Raw genomic sequence first — 14624 nt, 5'->3', positions numbered from 1 at the left:
AAATTTTCAGTGGGGGGCCAGAGGGAAATCCATTTTCTGACCAGTTCTAGTATCTATTTTTAGGCTTCAGGGATTCATCCAGGCATTCGCTTTTGAGGTCCAGGAAGAAGTTTTCCCTCAAGGCAGGTTATCCCATAACTGCAGGGTTTGTTGCACCTTTCTCTGAAGCAGCTGGTGCTGGTGCTGTTGGTGACAGGACACTGGATTATAGACAATGGTCTTATACAGGATGGCAATTCCTATGATGCTCTCTAGCCTGTCTACACTTGGCACGTTTTGCAGTATGGCTGGTGGCATATTCAACATGAGGGAACAGTGATTAGTACAAAGAGCAGGAGCAAATCTCTGGCCTGGCAATTGGGGGCTGGAGATAGTGTCGATTCCAAGCTAGATTCCTAGGCCTAGTTTGGTTTTCAGGGCCCTATTTAATCAGCCAGTCAAAAAACAAGGCAAATCAACTGTTGCTCTTCTGCAATTTGCTTTCCTTGAGGTGGCAGACACCTATGAGAGGCTAATTAACCTTCGGGGTTTAAGGCAGAGGATTTTATGTTTGTTTGTTAGAACCTGACTAGTTGAAGATTACTGTAAAATTTTAATTAAGTTATGCAAATTGTTTCCCCACTTATGTGCTATAAGAAGATGGCTGGCAGCAGTCTGTGTTTACATCCGCGTGCAAACATACACACGCAACACACATATGCTCCAGTCAGAGTCACTGCGATGAGGGGAGTCAGCTAGTGTGTACTATCTCCAGGACATAACACACTCTTGATGCTTTCTGCTTTGATAATGCCATTGCCCCTCCTGCTGTCCTCAACTACCTGTGGGTCCTGGTGCCATCGCATGAGGCTGCGTCATCTTCGTGTGGCTTATGCTCTCACCCTCCTGCTGCCAGCCCTCTCCATCCACTTGCCCTAGCTCTGTACGGCAGTGGCGAGTTGGTGCCGACCCTCCGAGCAGCACCCTCCATTGGGGGGGAGGAAGGGGGCCTAGGAATGACTGAGCAGGAAGACCCAGTTCCCATGAGTCAGGCAGGGGCAGCCATCTCTGTGGGGCCCGAGCAAATGCACCAAACAGATATGGCAGAGCAGGTTACCAGCCTGGCATGGCCTGCTCCCAAACCTCTCAGGGCTGCAGGGTTTGGCATTGGGCAACAATCGCAGCGTGAGCAAAATGACCCATGAACAGGAGCAGTGGTGAATTACAGAAACAGCCCTTGCCATGGCATTCTGAATGGTGTGTCTATGTGGCATGTGTTTACGGGCAGAGTGTGTCCGTGTGGGTGAGCACCTGTTACTGTCTATCGGACCAGCTGTCTCAGGTATTTCCCAGGTGCCCATACCAAGGGATCTGAGCACTGGGTGTGCAACTCTTGATTTCTCTGACCCTGCAGGAAGAGCTGCTGGGTGTGCATGCAGGGTGGAGTGGGTCACCCTGCTGTCTGTGTTCCGATAACCGTGGTAACGCATGGTACTGGAGACTCATGCCCTGGGCTTCCCATTGTGAGGAATTTCTCTATTGTGTTAGCCAATCATCACAGAGGAGGACCCTGGATGGTACCTAGTCACAGCTGGACCAACGATTCTGAGAGCCAGCTGAAGTGTGAGAACCTGCCATGCTCAGCTTCTTGTGAGGGTTTTCAAAAAACTGCACCCCAATCTTTTTTCCTTTTTGTCTGTGCATTTTCAGCAGCTTTTCCCAGCATAGCCCCCTCCCCCCCTCCATGTCCCCTCTCCCTCACAGAAATGCTGTGCCCTCAGGCGTCCCAGTGAGGGAAAGGGAAACTGAACTGAAGTTTTAAGATGGGAATCCAACAGCTTCATGGTGTGGATCACCGAAAAAAGAGAGGGATTGATTGATGGACCCAGCTCCTACCCAATCCCCTGGGCTTATCCTCACAGCTCAGTTCTCCATCTACCAGGAGTGGCGTGTAAACCCCGCAATGTAAAATCACTGTGCACTGTAAATGAATTGGGTATTATTCCTTTAAATAGTTTGGGAGCCCTAAGGGCCTCGCCTGACTGCCTTCTAGTGCACAAGACACCAGAACCTGAGAACAGCAGTGCACAGATGGAGATGACCTTGTGAGCTGGTGTATTGCTAGGGGAAAACACTCATTTGGAACCCAACTGTGGTTTTCTCACACCCTTAGAGCTGTGTGGAGAGCACAGACACAACGTGCCGGTTAGCCCCCTTGCTCGGGTTAGTGGTGCGTGCAATCAGTGCACGTGTGGGATGGCTGGTAGAGCTGAGAGCTGGTACAGGGAGCGCTGCAGATAGAAGCATGCCCCAGCAGGTCCCTGTTTTAAAATGGGAGACGTTATAGGAATCAGGACTCCTGGGTTCTCTCCCTTGCTCTGCCACTGATGCACCATGTGGCCTTGTGGCACTCACATCTCTGACTTCAGTTTCCCCCCCATTTGGTGAAGTCGAGGTTAATAGGGACACCGGGGGCTGGGAGGATTCATTCGTTAATGGCTGCAGAGTGCTCTGAGCTTCTCTGAGGCAGATGAGATGCTCCATGAGTGCAGTGTGTATTTGTTATCCTGATGCTGATTAAGGTCTATTCCTGGCAGAAAACATTTTCAAAGGAAAGGGTGCAGACCCTCTCCCCTCTGCACGTTGGGGCAATCAGACACTTGCTTAATGCCTGGGGTGTGCTATAACTTTCTTTTTAAAAAGAGAGTGAGTGAGAGAAAGGGAAAGAAAAACTATTTTATTTCAATGCAAAACTATCTACTTTAAATACCCTTTTTATTACATTATCTGCATAGTAATACTAATAATAGATCTTGTTGGCAGTTCTAATGAGGCTGGAGAATATAAGGTTTCCAATAAAGTTAATTGTTGCCTTTAATATTCTCATACATTTGTACATGGTAAATCTTTAAAGGAGAAAAACCCTCATTTCGTTCCTATTAACCATTCAAGAATAGTCCAATATCTGATGGGGAAAGAGCACATGCTCCTGTCGGCCACTCACTCAACAACTAACTTTTGCTTTTAGCCCCACTTTGGGCTAATGAACTTGAAGGGGAGGGATTTTCCCTTTCCTGAAGAGGGGGCTGGAATCCAACATTAGGGCACGGGTAAAATGAGTGAAAGTTCTCCACTGAGGTCAAACCGGATATTTCTGCAACATATAAAAGCCCTACATGGTGTGACACAGTTGGGTAAGATAGGAGGAGCCCAGGAGCGGTGTAGGAGTGGGGGTTGCAGAGCTGCTCTGCAAGGGGAGCTCTGGTCCCACTATTGTTTGCATGGCAGAGAAACGTGTTAGCAGGCAGGTCTGGCCCTACAAGCCCCTCATGACCCAATCCCCTTTCCTTTCCTGCAGCCTCATAACACAGCTCCATCTAGGCTGTTTTTAGTGTAGGGTCTAAACTTCATTGTAGCACAGGAGGAAGATGAGCTGAAATGGCAGCTATCTCCATGCCTTGGGGCTGATTTCTCATGGACATCTCCCACAGCGGTGTTAACCTATGGATAGGTAGGACAACAGGAATCCCAACTTGAGGTGCTTGCAGCCCAGGTACATGATGTATGAATGGAAGCATGAAGGCCAGGGACGTAACTAACAGTGTAATGGCTGGCACAGGCTTGCTCACTTCTTGTTAAGTCTGTTAGTGCTGTTTGGAACTATGCTGGGTATGTGGTTGGATTTCCACTCTCTAGCTTTATCACTTCTCTGTAGGGAGGGACTGGGATCAACAGGCCTTTTAGAAAAGGTGCACATCAAGTGGGACTGGAAGGAGAAGACTGCTGAGGCATGATAGACTAAGTCAGAGATGGGATTTGGATGCTACCATGATGGGTGTCAACATAAGAATTCAGAGGGATGATAAACGGACAGATTCTTCGTGGCTGCAGCTACATAGAAAAGGGCCCAGAAATCAGAGTGCAAGAGACAGACACAGGGGTTGGCTTGAAGCCTCGTATGGATGGAGTGAGGGGGATAAAGGGGTAGGGTGAAGAAAGATGAGAGCATGTTGTCAGTGGAGCTAGCACGGAGCTTGGCCAAACTTGCCTCTGAAATTGCTGGTTTCAGCTGAGTGGCCACGGAGGTTGGGCAATTCCTTTCCAGTGCTCCGTTTTACCCACGTGGTGTGTCCCTCAGTTATTCCTGCCCCATCTCCCCCTTTCCCTCAGCATGTCAATAAGCAACTACTACAGCAGCAGGATAATTTATAAGGGATCCCACCATTGGCTGTGCCTGAATTCATAACAGGTGGTTGGCTAATTAAGTGTGCATTATGCACACAACACTGTTTTGCTCAATGTAATTGCAGATTCCATATAAATAATTCACAGGGAATTATTATACTGAGGACGTCACCCGCCTCCTCATAATTTGCTTAACTGAAATAGGCTCTTTCATCATTTTGCACAGATTTGCTTTAAGACCATGTACACAGCATCATTTACAGGCAGGCTTCAGGGAAGATTACTTAAATTTAATTAAGTTATGCAAATTATTTGTCCACTACGTGAAGAGCAAGTGTGGACACCACTACAAGATGGAGTTTAAGGGCAGCAAATAGGAGCCTTAAACAAAACAACAAGAATAGCTTACCTTTCATCCTAAGGGGGTCCTAGTGCTTTTCACGAACGGCAGATAGAAATCGGTGCATCCACTGCTGAAATGGCATTATTGATTTGCATTATAGTAGTGTCCAGTGGCGTTAGCTGAGACCAGGGCCTTGTGGTGCTAGGAGCTGCACAAACACATAGTGAGAGAATGACTCTGCCCTTAAGAGTTTACAGGCTACATAAACAAAAGAGAAAATGGGGGCACAGGAGAGAAAGGAAGGATTATTCTCCCCATGGGCCAATGGGGAAACAGGCCCAGAGGCACAGATCATCCAAGGTACTGAGCCACCTAACTCCCATTGAAGTCTGCAGGACTTGGCCACTGGACTCATGCAGGAAGGGATAAAGCAGGGGCAGAGGATGGGACTTTAGCGGCAGGATGCCTGGGTTCTACCGCTAACTGACTGCGATCTGAGGCATTCACTTCTCTGTACCTCAGTCTGCACCGTGAGGAGAACGACACTGCTATCGCCTTTGAGGCCAAGACCATGCTCTGTAATGGCACGAAGAAATACTTTTATTATTAACTATGGAGCCAATGTTTTATGTTAAGTAGTCCCCTTCCCTTCCTTCCTTCGACTGTTGTGCAGTGCTGCTTGGTGCTGGTAAACAGCGGCTATGTTTCATCCCAGAGATGGCTGCATTTCAGTGGCGGGTGAAGTGACCCCTCTGGTTAGTTTAAGTCTGTTGAATGATTTGGGATGAAAGGTGCTGTATAACTAAGATCCTCACCATCAAATACACAAACAGCAACACCACACAGGTGTTTAGGACAATCCACTGTTAGGTGAAAGTCTCGGTTTATCCTGCTCATTCCCATCGGAATGGGGAACTTGGCCAGACACTCCCCAGGTCTCACATGAGAGCACTGGCAGGTATTTGAGGTTGCCAAGCACTTGCTGTCACCACTGGATTTGGAGCCATGGGGGAAGTTGTGAAGATAGAATGACCGGGGGAATTCTCCGCTGAGGGAATTTAGGATGGAGGAGGGTAATACTGGTCACTCTGGGAGCGCTGGCTTTGCACTTCAGCTTGACTTTACTGACCACAAAATGTCACTTAGTTGGAGACGTGTTTGTACTTAGGACTGAAGTGCTGCAGCAGAGCTATAGGGGGATCTAGGACTAGACCATTGAAGAAGGGGTTTGCCCATCAGGACTGAATTCGAGTGGCAGGGCTGGATGGCACAGAAAGTATTACTTTCCTCTTGAGATTGATGGGAGCACAAGAACCCTACCCTGGCACAACCCAAAGGCTTTTGCACCTTTGTTTTCATGAGCACTAAGATTCAGCCCCAGCACTGAATTAGAGGGGTAACATTTGGCATGGTCTACTTCTGCCATCACAATCCTTTTATCGTGGTTGGAGATTGTTCTCCCACCCAGCAAGATGCCACAGTGACACCAGCTTTGCACGGAGGCCTGAGCGACCAGCCACCTTATCTTGTTGTAGCAGGCGGACCTACTTGGACTGGCTCATTGAGTACGCCAGCAATTCATTCCCCACAGCTGGATAGCCCCCTCCTGTCACACCTGACTTTCAAGATTGTAGTTACCATGGCACATTGGCTGCTCACACTGATAAGGGAGTCAAAGAAACTGAAATTGTTCTTTGCTATTCAGTGGTGCGGGCAGAGATGGGGCTGGCAGCTAGGCAGAAAAAGGCCATTCTAGTCCTTTCCTCCTCCCCGTCTCCCTCTATTTCTGTCTCTTGGACTTCATGACAGGGCCGTGGTGCTGACTGCCTATCAGCCTGAGCTTGGACAACCAGAGCAGGGGTGGGCAAAACATTCCTTGTTCTCAGGACTGGGGCTAGAAGCCCTTGACCCTAGGAGTGGAATCCATGGGTAGGCTGCAGGATCTCAGTCTGGGATTCCCTCTGTGAACGTCACCACCAATTTCTTCACTCATGTAATCAGGCAAGAAGACACTCCTGGTCACCTGTGATGGGGAAAGGGACAAGAAATGGAACTGAATTGTCCCTCAGGATGAGCAGTGGCCATCCTCATGGTTTTTAGAGCGCTCGTAAGGGGAGGGCATCCAAGAGCGCTAGTCACATCAACTAAAATGTGCAAAACTGCAAGCCATAAAGATAGCCCTCCCGGCCCTGTGAAATCCTAAATCCATGGAAGTCAACAGGAATTTCACCACAGAGTTCAGTCGGGCCAGCGTTCCATCCTCTAGATCTTGAAATCACTGGGAGCTGCAGGTGCGCAGCACCTCTGAAAATCAGGCCACTAAGTAAATGCTTAATTATGCATTTAGGTGCCTAATTGTAGGCACCCTTCTCCAAACAGTTTGGGCCAGAACCTCTCTGCGCATCAGTTCCCCCCTCTGCAAGGCTGATAAATAATAACTGCCTTGTGCAGTGTTCTGAGAATATGAATATTTGTCTAGGGCTTCAAAGGCATACATTGCTGTGTGAGAGGTAAGTCTTATTTTCCCAAACAACCAGTTTCTGGTCTGTACTTATTTTGTATCCAGCTTCTAGAATGTGTTATGACTCAAGAATTCATTCCCCATATCTGACTGGGGGAAGGGGTTCCCTTAAACTCAGCCCGGCCATTCTGACTGTTCTAGGAAAAAGGTGAGGGGGGCTAGCTAAAAATCTTCCCCTTGGCCTCTCTCACCATCATCTTCATGCCCTCCTCCACATCCCCTCTTTTACTACATGTAGTAGCAGGGTTACTGCCAGTTCCACCTCCATATCCCTGCAGTGGGGTGGCAGCAGAGGGTAGGGGGGCCCAGGCCCACCGTACTCCACCGGTCCCAGTTAGTGGCAGGTGGTCCCGTCCCTCGGTTAGCAGGGAAACATACATGCTATCTCACTTGCCAGCAGTGTAACCACTCTAAAGTCTGGTTCCCCGTGGCTACTTCCTACCCAATTCTGCCGTCGTTGCTCTGTCAACACCAGGATCCATCTTGCCGCTTGGCAGTCGGGTGGCATCCTCTCCAGTAACTTCTCAGAGCCTTCAGCCTCCTCAGGCAGCAGGACGCTAGTCTGCTTGGCCACTAGCCCAGGATCCCGGCTTCCTAGAAGAGATGTCTGCTTCCTTCCCTGGTCCAGCCCCAACTGAGCTACAGGGTCCTCCTTTTATACTTCCTGTCCTGCCCCACTACTTCGGGCAAAGGAGGCTGAGCAGGTTTGGCTCCGCCCACCAGGGGGAGGGTAACAGTCCCTCGCTTTTGTGTCCAGAGGGAGACCACTCAGCCTCACTACACACCGTCATCCCCCGAGAGCACTGGCTGAAGCCTGGAGGGAGGATTTCACCTGTGTAGGGGACTCTGGAAGTTGCACAGAGCCACCACAGCTAGCAGCTCCTATGCGACGCCCCTGTGGCCAGCAAACATGGGCCAGGCAAGTGGAGAATGGACAGGTTCTGTGTTAGCCTCTCTCCAAACATACAGAACAATTCCTTTCTCCATCGCAGGTATTTACAGCCTTCAGGGACTTCTGGAGAGCTCAGGGTGTCTATTTCCTGGGCAGGCAGGCTGCTTTCTGGCCTGTCATGAATCTGTTTGAGAGTTTCCTCAGTAATTCCCAAGCAGGATCTTTGCCCCCTTCTCAGTCACTAGGGTTTGTTTTTGTCATAAGGATCCCTATGTTTCTAATGAGCAGTTAATGAGCTGTCAATTACTTATGCAAATCGGGGAGCAGGCACTGAGAGCACTCTGTCTGCACTTTACAGTGAGACCATTACCTGCAAACGTTTGGGAGCAACTCCTTCTATTGCTAGCAATGCATCTCTTTTATTTTATGTTATGTTATTTATGGCATTGCAAAAGTCCAAGTACGACTGATTAGCTAAAATAATTAATGCATAATGAAAGTTAGCACCTTCCATCCAGGGATCTGAAATTAAGAAGTAATTCTTTGGCTCTACTCTACGCTCTTTAGGCCTCAACTGGAATATTGTGTCCAGTACTGGGCGCCACATTTCAGAAAAGATGTAGACAAACTGGAGAAAATCCAGAGAAGAGCAACAAAAATGATTTAAACTTTTAGAAAACATGACCTATGATGAGGGAATATTGAAAAATTGGGTTTGCTTAGTCTGGAGAAGAGTAGACAGGGGACATGAAAACAGTTTTCAAGTACATAAAAGGTTGTTACAAGGAGGACAGAGAAAAATTATTTTTAACTTCCGAGGATAGGACAAGAAGCAATGGGCTTAAATTGCAGCAAGGGAGGTTTAGGTTGGACATTAGGAAAAACACTTTGTAACTGTCAGGGTGGTTAAGCACTGGAATAAATTGCCTAGGGAGGTGGTAGAATCTCCATCATTGGAGGTTTTTAAGAGCAGGTTGGACAAACACCTGTCAGGGATGGTCTAGATAATACTTAGTCCTGCCATGAGTGCAGGGGACTGGACTAGACAACCTCTCGAGGTCCCTTCCAGTCCTATGATTCTATGAATACTCCTCACATAAGGGTTGTATGGGTTAAACCCAGGAGAATGAAAGTGACTAGAGAGACACTCACTGAAGCACTCAGGGAGGTCTCTGAAATTTAAATCTATAAGCAGCTAGGGTGACCAACTAGCAAGTCTGAAAAATCAGGACAGGAGATGGGGGGGGGGAGGGTAATTGGAGCCTATATAAGATAAAGCCCCAAATATCGGGACTGTCCCTATAAAATTGGGACATCTGGTCATCCTATAAGCAGCTTCCCATTCTATTGTTAAAACAAAGGAATAAATCTTTCTTCACTAGAAGCTGAATGTAATTTATCTCTATGGAGAACAGGTGCACATAGTTTTACATTTCTAGGTATACTCTGATAATAAATGTGCTTGGAAGAGCCATATAGACAATAGTACAAACAAATGTAAGGGTAGAATTGAACTACTTGTAAGTATTGTTGGAATGAATTGGGGAGCAGATAAGAAAGTGCTCAAGATGCCACGTAGAGCATTAATAAGATCAGTCATAGATGATGAGAATCAAGTCTTAAGTGCTCCATCCAGATCAGAGCTTAAAAATTTAGTCAGTTCAAACTCAAGCACTACGAATTGCTTGTGGTGCATTCCCTACAACACCAGTGTGTGTAATGCAGGTCGCTACTGGATTAATGCCTATCAGTTTAAGAACGAAAATGTTAGATCTGACGTTTTGGACTAAAGTCAAGGGAAACAGAGCAGAGCAGAGAAGAATAGTGGACAAATATGAGTCATGTTGGGAATTAAGCAGATGATACAAAGCCCAACACAATCTCGCTCATGCTCTTGGGGTTAAAGTGTGGGTAAAAGAGGTAAGCAAAAAGGAAGGACAAGAAGAAAGTAAGATCCATAGTTATGGGGTTGTAAATTATACCTGGAAAATCATCTCTCCAGATTTGGATTTCAAAATGTAATAAAATAAAGGGGGAAAGAATCATTGTGTATGACAGATTAAGTTTGAGTTATAGATGGTAAATGGGGTTGCCATTGCCGAATGTATAGTGATGGATCTAAAGATAAAAACAATAGTAGAGTTGGAGAAGGTTTTTGCATCCCTGAGATTAGAGTCAAGAAATTTAAGAGAATATTTAATTTTGTAGTCATTATGACAGCTGAATTGGTGGGAATAATGTTAGCATTAAACAGGATAAGGCACGTACAGCCTACCGCAGCTGTTCTCTTTTCGGATTCATTATCAGGTATACTGGCAATTCAAAAGAATACCTCAGAAAGCATGGATGATCTAAAAAATGAAATATTGTTTTTGACAGAGTTAGTGCGCCTGGGTTAAATATAGTACTAGCATGGATTCCAGCACCTGCTGAGATCGCAGGCAATGAAATGGCAGAGAAAGAAGTGAAAAATGGTCTAAAAATGGAGAAATTGTTATAAAGATTCTTTTGAGTAAACAGGAATTATGAAGTTTTGTTAATAAAGGAATGGCAAGAATTGTGGACCAAGGAGAAAAGAGATTCTATAAAGTGTGCCCCAAAATAGAGGGTAATGGGCCATTGCAAAGTTCTGAAAAGATCAGTGAAGTGCTCATATTTAAACTGTTAACTGGGTACTGTGGTTTAAATAATAATTGGTATGTATTGAACAGACAGAGCTGGGTTATGTAACACATCAGGTTAAAGAAACAGCCAATCAGCTGAAGTAGGCTGTAGCCCAGGAAAGCTTATGCTCAAATAAATTTGTTAGTCTCTAAGGTGCCACAAGTACTCCTGTTCTTTTTGCGGATACAGACTAACACAGCTGCGACTCTGAAACCTATGGGAATACAGGGAGCGATCCAGGAAAGACAGGCTCTTTCTGATGAACTTAGACACTTTACGGTGACAGACTGTACTATGAGGGATTTAGTGAGAGTGCTGGGAACAGGGGGGTAATGCTAAAAAAGCTTTCCTACATTTTTTAAAGGCTATAGAGTAGGATAAGAGTGTAACAGCTTGAATGTATAAGTAATATGGTAGCTGGTGGTTATATGGCGAGTCTGCTTCACCATAAAGCAGAAGACAAAGACGACGACTCCTCACATCTGTGGGAGATACTTAGTATTATTGTTCCCATTGTAGATATGGGGAAACTCAGGCAAAGAGAAGGGGAGTGACTTATCCAAGATCAGTGTGACAGGGGCAGAGATACTTAAAGGAAAAATTATTTTTCAGCTTACCTTTATTTATTACATTACAAGTAAAACACAGTTATCAAAGATCATAGTTTTTACCTAAATAGATTTTAAACTTGAGCTGGATCCAGATATGCTAAATGATAAATATAGTTATCAGAATAAGCTCTCAATGAATTTACATCTAGGATTTTTCAATGTGAGAGAGAGAGAGAGCACACGAACACGCACATGATTTATAATGTGTATGTAGAAGGGCAAATACTTATATAACAGCATACTGTCAACTTGTGGAACTTAATGCCCCAGGAAATCAGTAGGGCTAAAAGTGCAATTCAATTCCTAAGAAGGATTGGCTATTTGCATCAATGAATCTCACAGCTACACCTGCTGGGAACTGGAGTAACAATGTTACCAGGCACATCAATTGTCATGCTGCAGCATGAAATGCAGCCCAACAAGGGTCAGGAGGGAATCCCATCTTCAACCGAAAAGTATTCTATATGTAGCTACTTGCAATTGGATATTTTACATGGAAGTACTATGTGGCACAGAACACCGGTGATCTGTGTGGCACAGACAATGTTCATGCTCCTGCTATGTGGACAGCACAATGGGCCATTTTTTATAGTTTGTCATATAAAGTTGCCTCGTTTTTGGCATGCGCGCACATACAAAAATATGCTCAGCCGCTTTGGGCACAAAGTGTTAAGCTCCGCCATGCTAAAGGTTAGCAAGAGACCCGATAAATGCCCACTTTAACAGAGAAACATTTTTATCAGTAACCTTCTGAGAAGCTAGTTTAATTGCATGCTAACAGACATTCACAAAGAGCTGCTAGGAGTCACACGGAAGGGAAATGACAAGCATTTGAAGGGTTGTTAAAATTTGAACCTTGGCTTTGTGGGGTTTTACCTGGAGCATTGCCTGGGTGCCTGAAGCCGGCATGTACTCAGCAGCTGTAGGGTTGAAAATCTGCTCATGCAGGTATGATTGTATGGTGCTCCGGTATGTGCCAGGCTGTAGTATCTATGGCTAATGGCTACAGTCCTGGGTTAAAACAGATACACGTGTGTGCATCTTAACAGGGGGTTAATGTGGCAGCAGCAGACCTTTAACAATTGTGGGATGGGTTGTGAGGGGAGAAGACGCTTGCTTAGAAGAATTCTACAAGCCCAGAGACAAGGGAGCTTTTCTTTTCAGTGTTGCAGTCGTTCGACATAATGTGTGAGACTCTGTAGAATGCAGAAGGGGTGTATCATATGCATGTCACATATATGATGTGTGTTTGTGTGACTGGTTGCAGAACCAAGCTATGAGAAAGAAAAATAAGATCAAAGCTCTCAACCAGAGACCTCACCAACCAGAAGCCAAACATCCACCAGGTATTGTATAAAAAGATAATGATTGGCTGCAGCTGTCCTCAATACCTGGTCCATCTACCTAGATTTCATCACCTGCCCCAGCTGGGAGAGTCACAATAGGGGTAAGGGTGGAGTAAGAATACCCCAAAGGTCTGGTCCAAACAAGAAATACTGCCATAACTGTATGAAAGGGGTCACCTTCACTCTCCTCACACCTGCCATCATCCCTACTTTAACCCAGGGCGTGAATGTAATGGTCATAACCAATTCTTCCAGTGGTACAGCTATCATTCAGATGCATTATTTATGAGTTGGGGAGAGATGTTCAAAGGCAGGAAAGAACGTGTAGCCATTGCTTCATTGATCCCAATAGCCCATGCCGGAAGCCCGCTGCCTTAGATAATTAAATAACAGTGTTGCATTCAGACAATCTCTCCGGGGATTTAATTATGCTAAAGACTTTACACTAATGCTAAGGGTTGGTGTTGCCAGAGCATCTTCCACCCCAGGGTCTCTAAGCCCTTTGGAATCCTCAGAGCCACCCTGGGAGATGGGTGGCTGTTATCTCCATTTTATGGGGCGTGGGGTACGGGAAGCTGCAGTACAGAGGGAGGAAGTGACGTGGGCAAGGCCACCCTGAGGGTTACTGGAAGATGCCCATGCATAACTCAAGAATCCCGACTCCCACTCTGTGCATGCTCTAACGGCTCGGCATAGCACCTGCTGCCATAGGGCAGCCTAGCATCAGGATGGGACACCAGTTGTAAAGGCTGGCAGGTGAAAGGTTAAACACTGCCCTGTGATGGGCTGAGTTGAGAGCATGTGAAGTGGACAAGGGATTAGCAAGGGGCACAGGTGAAAATGTTAGTGGTGATAACTGAAGGCTAATTACATCTCGCTGGCAATAGACCACCAGCTACCGTAAGCCATACAGAAGGAGAGGTTAGAGTAGCAAGAAGGGTTGTTCCTCCTAAAGGGGGTGTGTGTGAAGCTCTGTACTTACTGTAGAGAGACTGTTTTCTTGAAAGGTTCTTTCCCCCCCTTATTTAGTGATGTGACCTCTTGGGGAAGGCCAGGGTGAGTCAAGTAAATGAGGACTGTGAACTGTTTGTGGAAAACCACTTTCAGTTCGGTTCTCTCGGGGCTTTTTCCTCAAGGGGACTGAGCTGAGGGAAACCCTCCAGGTTTGCGACCACCATGCTAGTAAGTGGGTTCTACAAAGCATCAGCTTCTGAGGCCTGTTACATTCCCACCAACCAATAGTCTTCCACTCCCAGTCCTCTTTCCCCGCCCCTTTAATTTGGCTTATTTTAAAACTCGTCTGGTTTTATCCTCCTGGCCTCTACATAGCTATTTATTTTCAGCTTTTTCCTTTCAGTTGCTGAGTATTTACAGAGCAGAAATTAAACACTCGCTGATTTTAATGGCTTAATTTAAAAGAGTGTGTGAGCAGATATGTCATGTTATTATTTCTATAGCAGTAGCACCTAGGGGCCTCCATCGGGGATTTGGGACTTCATGGTGCTAGGGCTGCCCACGCATGAAATGACAGAAGTATTCGGTCTTCAGAGAACTTATGATCGATGTCATGACTATCCTTTCCTGGGCACAGGCTCAGTCCTACTGCTCAGGCCGGCCATCTAAGCTAGCACATTCAGCAGAGAGGCCTCAAAATAAGGAAAGGAAGAACTGGTTCAGCTGTGTTTGGGAACGCAGCCGGGAAGAGGGAGTGTGGTCTAATGATTAGAGAAGACAATGACTAAAAATCTCATGGTTCCAGGCATTAGCCAGTTGCCTGTAGGGGTCGGGAAGGATTTCCCCCCCCCTTTTGCATAATTGGCCAGATTTGCCTTCCTTTGAAGCATCAGAGATTGGCCACAACTTGTGATGGGACACGGGATGGGGTGGACCAGTGCTCTGAGGTAGTACAGACATTCCTCTTTCTTAGATGCCTGGTTGGCGTGTCTTGCCCACACGCTCAGGGTCAAGCTGATGGCCAGATCTGGAGATGGAAAGGAATTTCCCCCAAGTTGGATTGGCAGGGACGTTGGGTTTATTTATTTTTTTAACCTTCCTCCACAGCATGGGGCATGGATCACCTGCT

At 46.3% G+C, this 14624-nt stretch overlaps 1 long non-coding RNA gene across 3 annotated transcripts in view; it reads right to left on the bottom strand.

Moving 5' to 3' along the window:
- LOC101932444 (uncharacterized) overlaps positions 1 to 14624 on the bottom strand; it is a 51332-nt gene that overhangs the window by 36602 nt on the left and 106 nt on the right. For 2 of the 3 annotated variants that reach the window (XR_010592992.1, XR_010592993.1), the window contains exons 1-2: positions 7471 to 14617; positions 4574 to 6530 (exon numbers count right to left, since the gene is read on the bottom strand). This is a non-coding gene — a long non-coding RNA (uncharacterized LOC101932444). Of the gene's footprint in view, positions 1 to 4573; positions 6531 to 7470; positions 14618 to 14624 lie in introns of those variants that run through there. The other variant, XR_010592994.1, reaches the window with a different exon arrangement.

This window comes from Chrysemys picta, chromosome 16 (genome assembly GCF_011386835.1).
Source record: "Chrysemys picta bellii isolate R12L10 chromosome 16, ASM1138683v2, whole genome shotgun sequence".
In the NCBI taxonomy this organism is placed as follows: Eukaryota; Metazoa; Chordata; order Testudines; family Emydidae; genus Chrysemys; species Chrysemys picta.
Note: the sequence above shows the minus strand (reverse complement) of the source record. Positions and strands in the feature narration are given on the sequence as shown.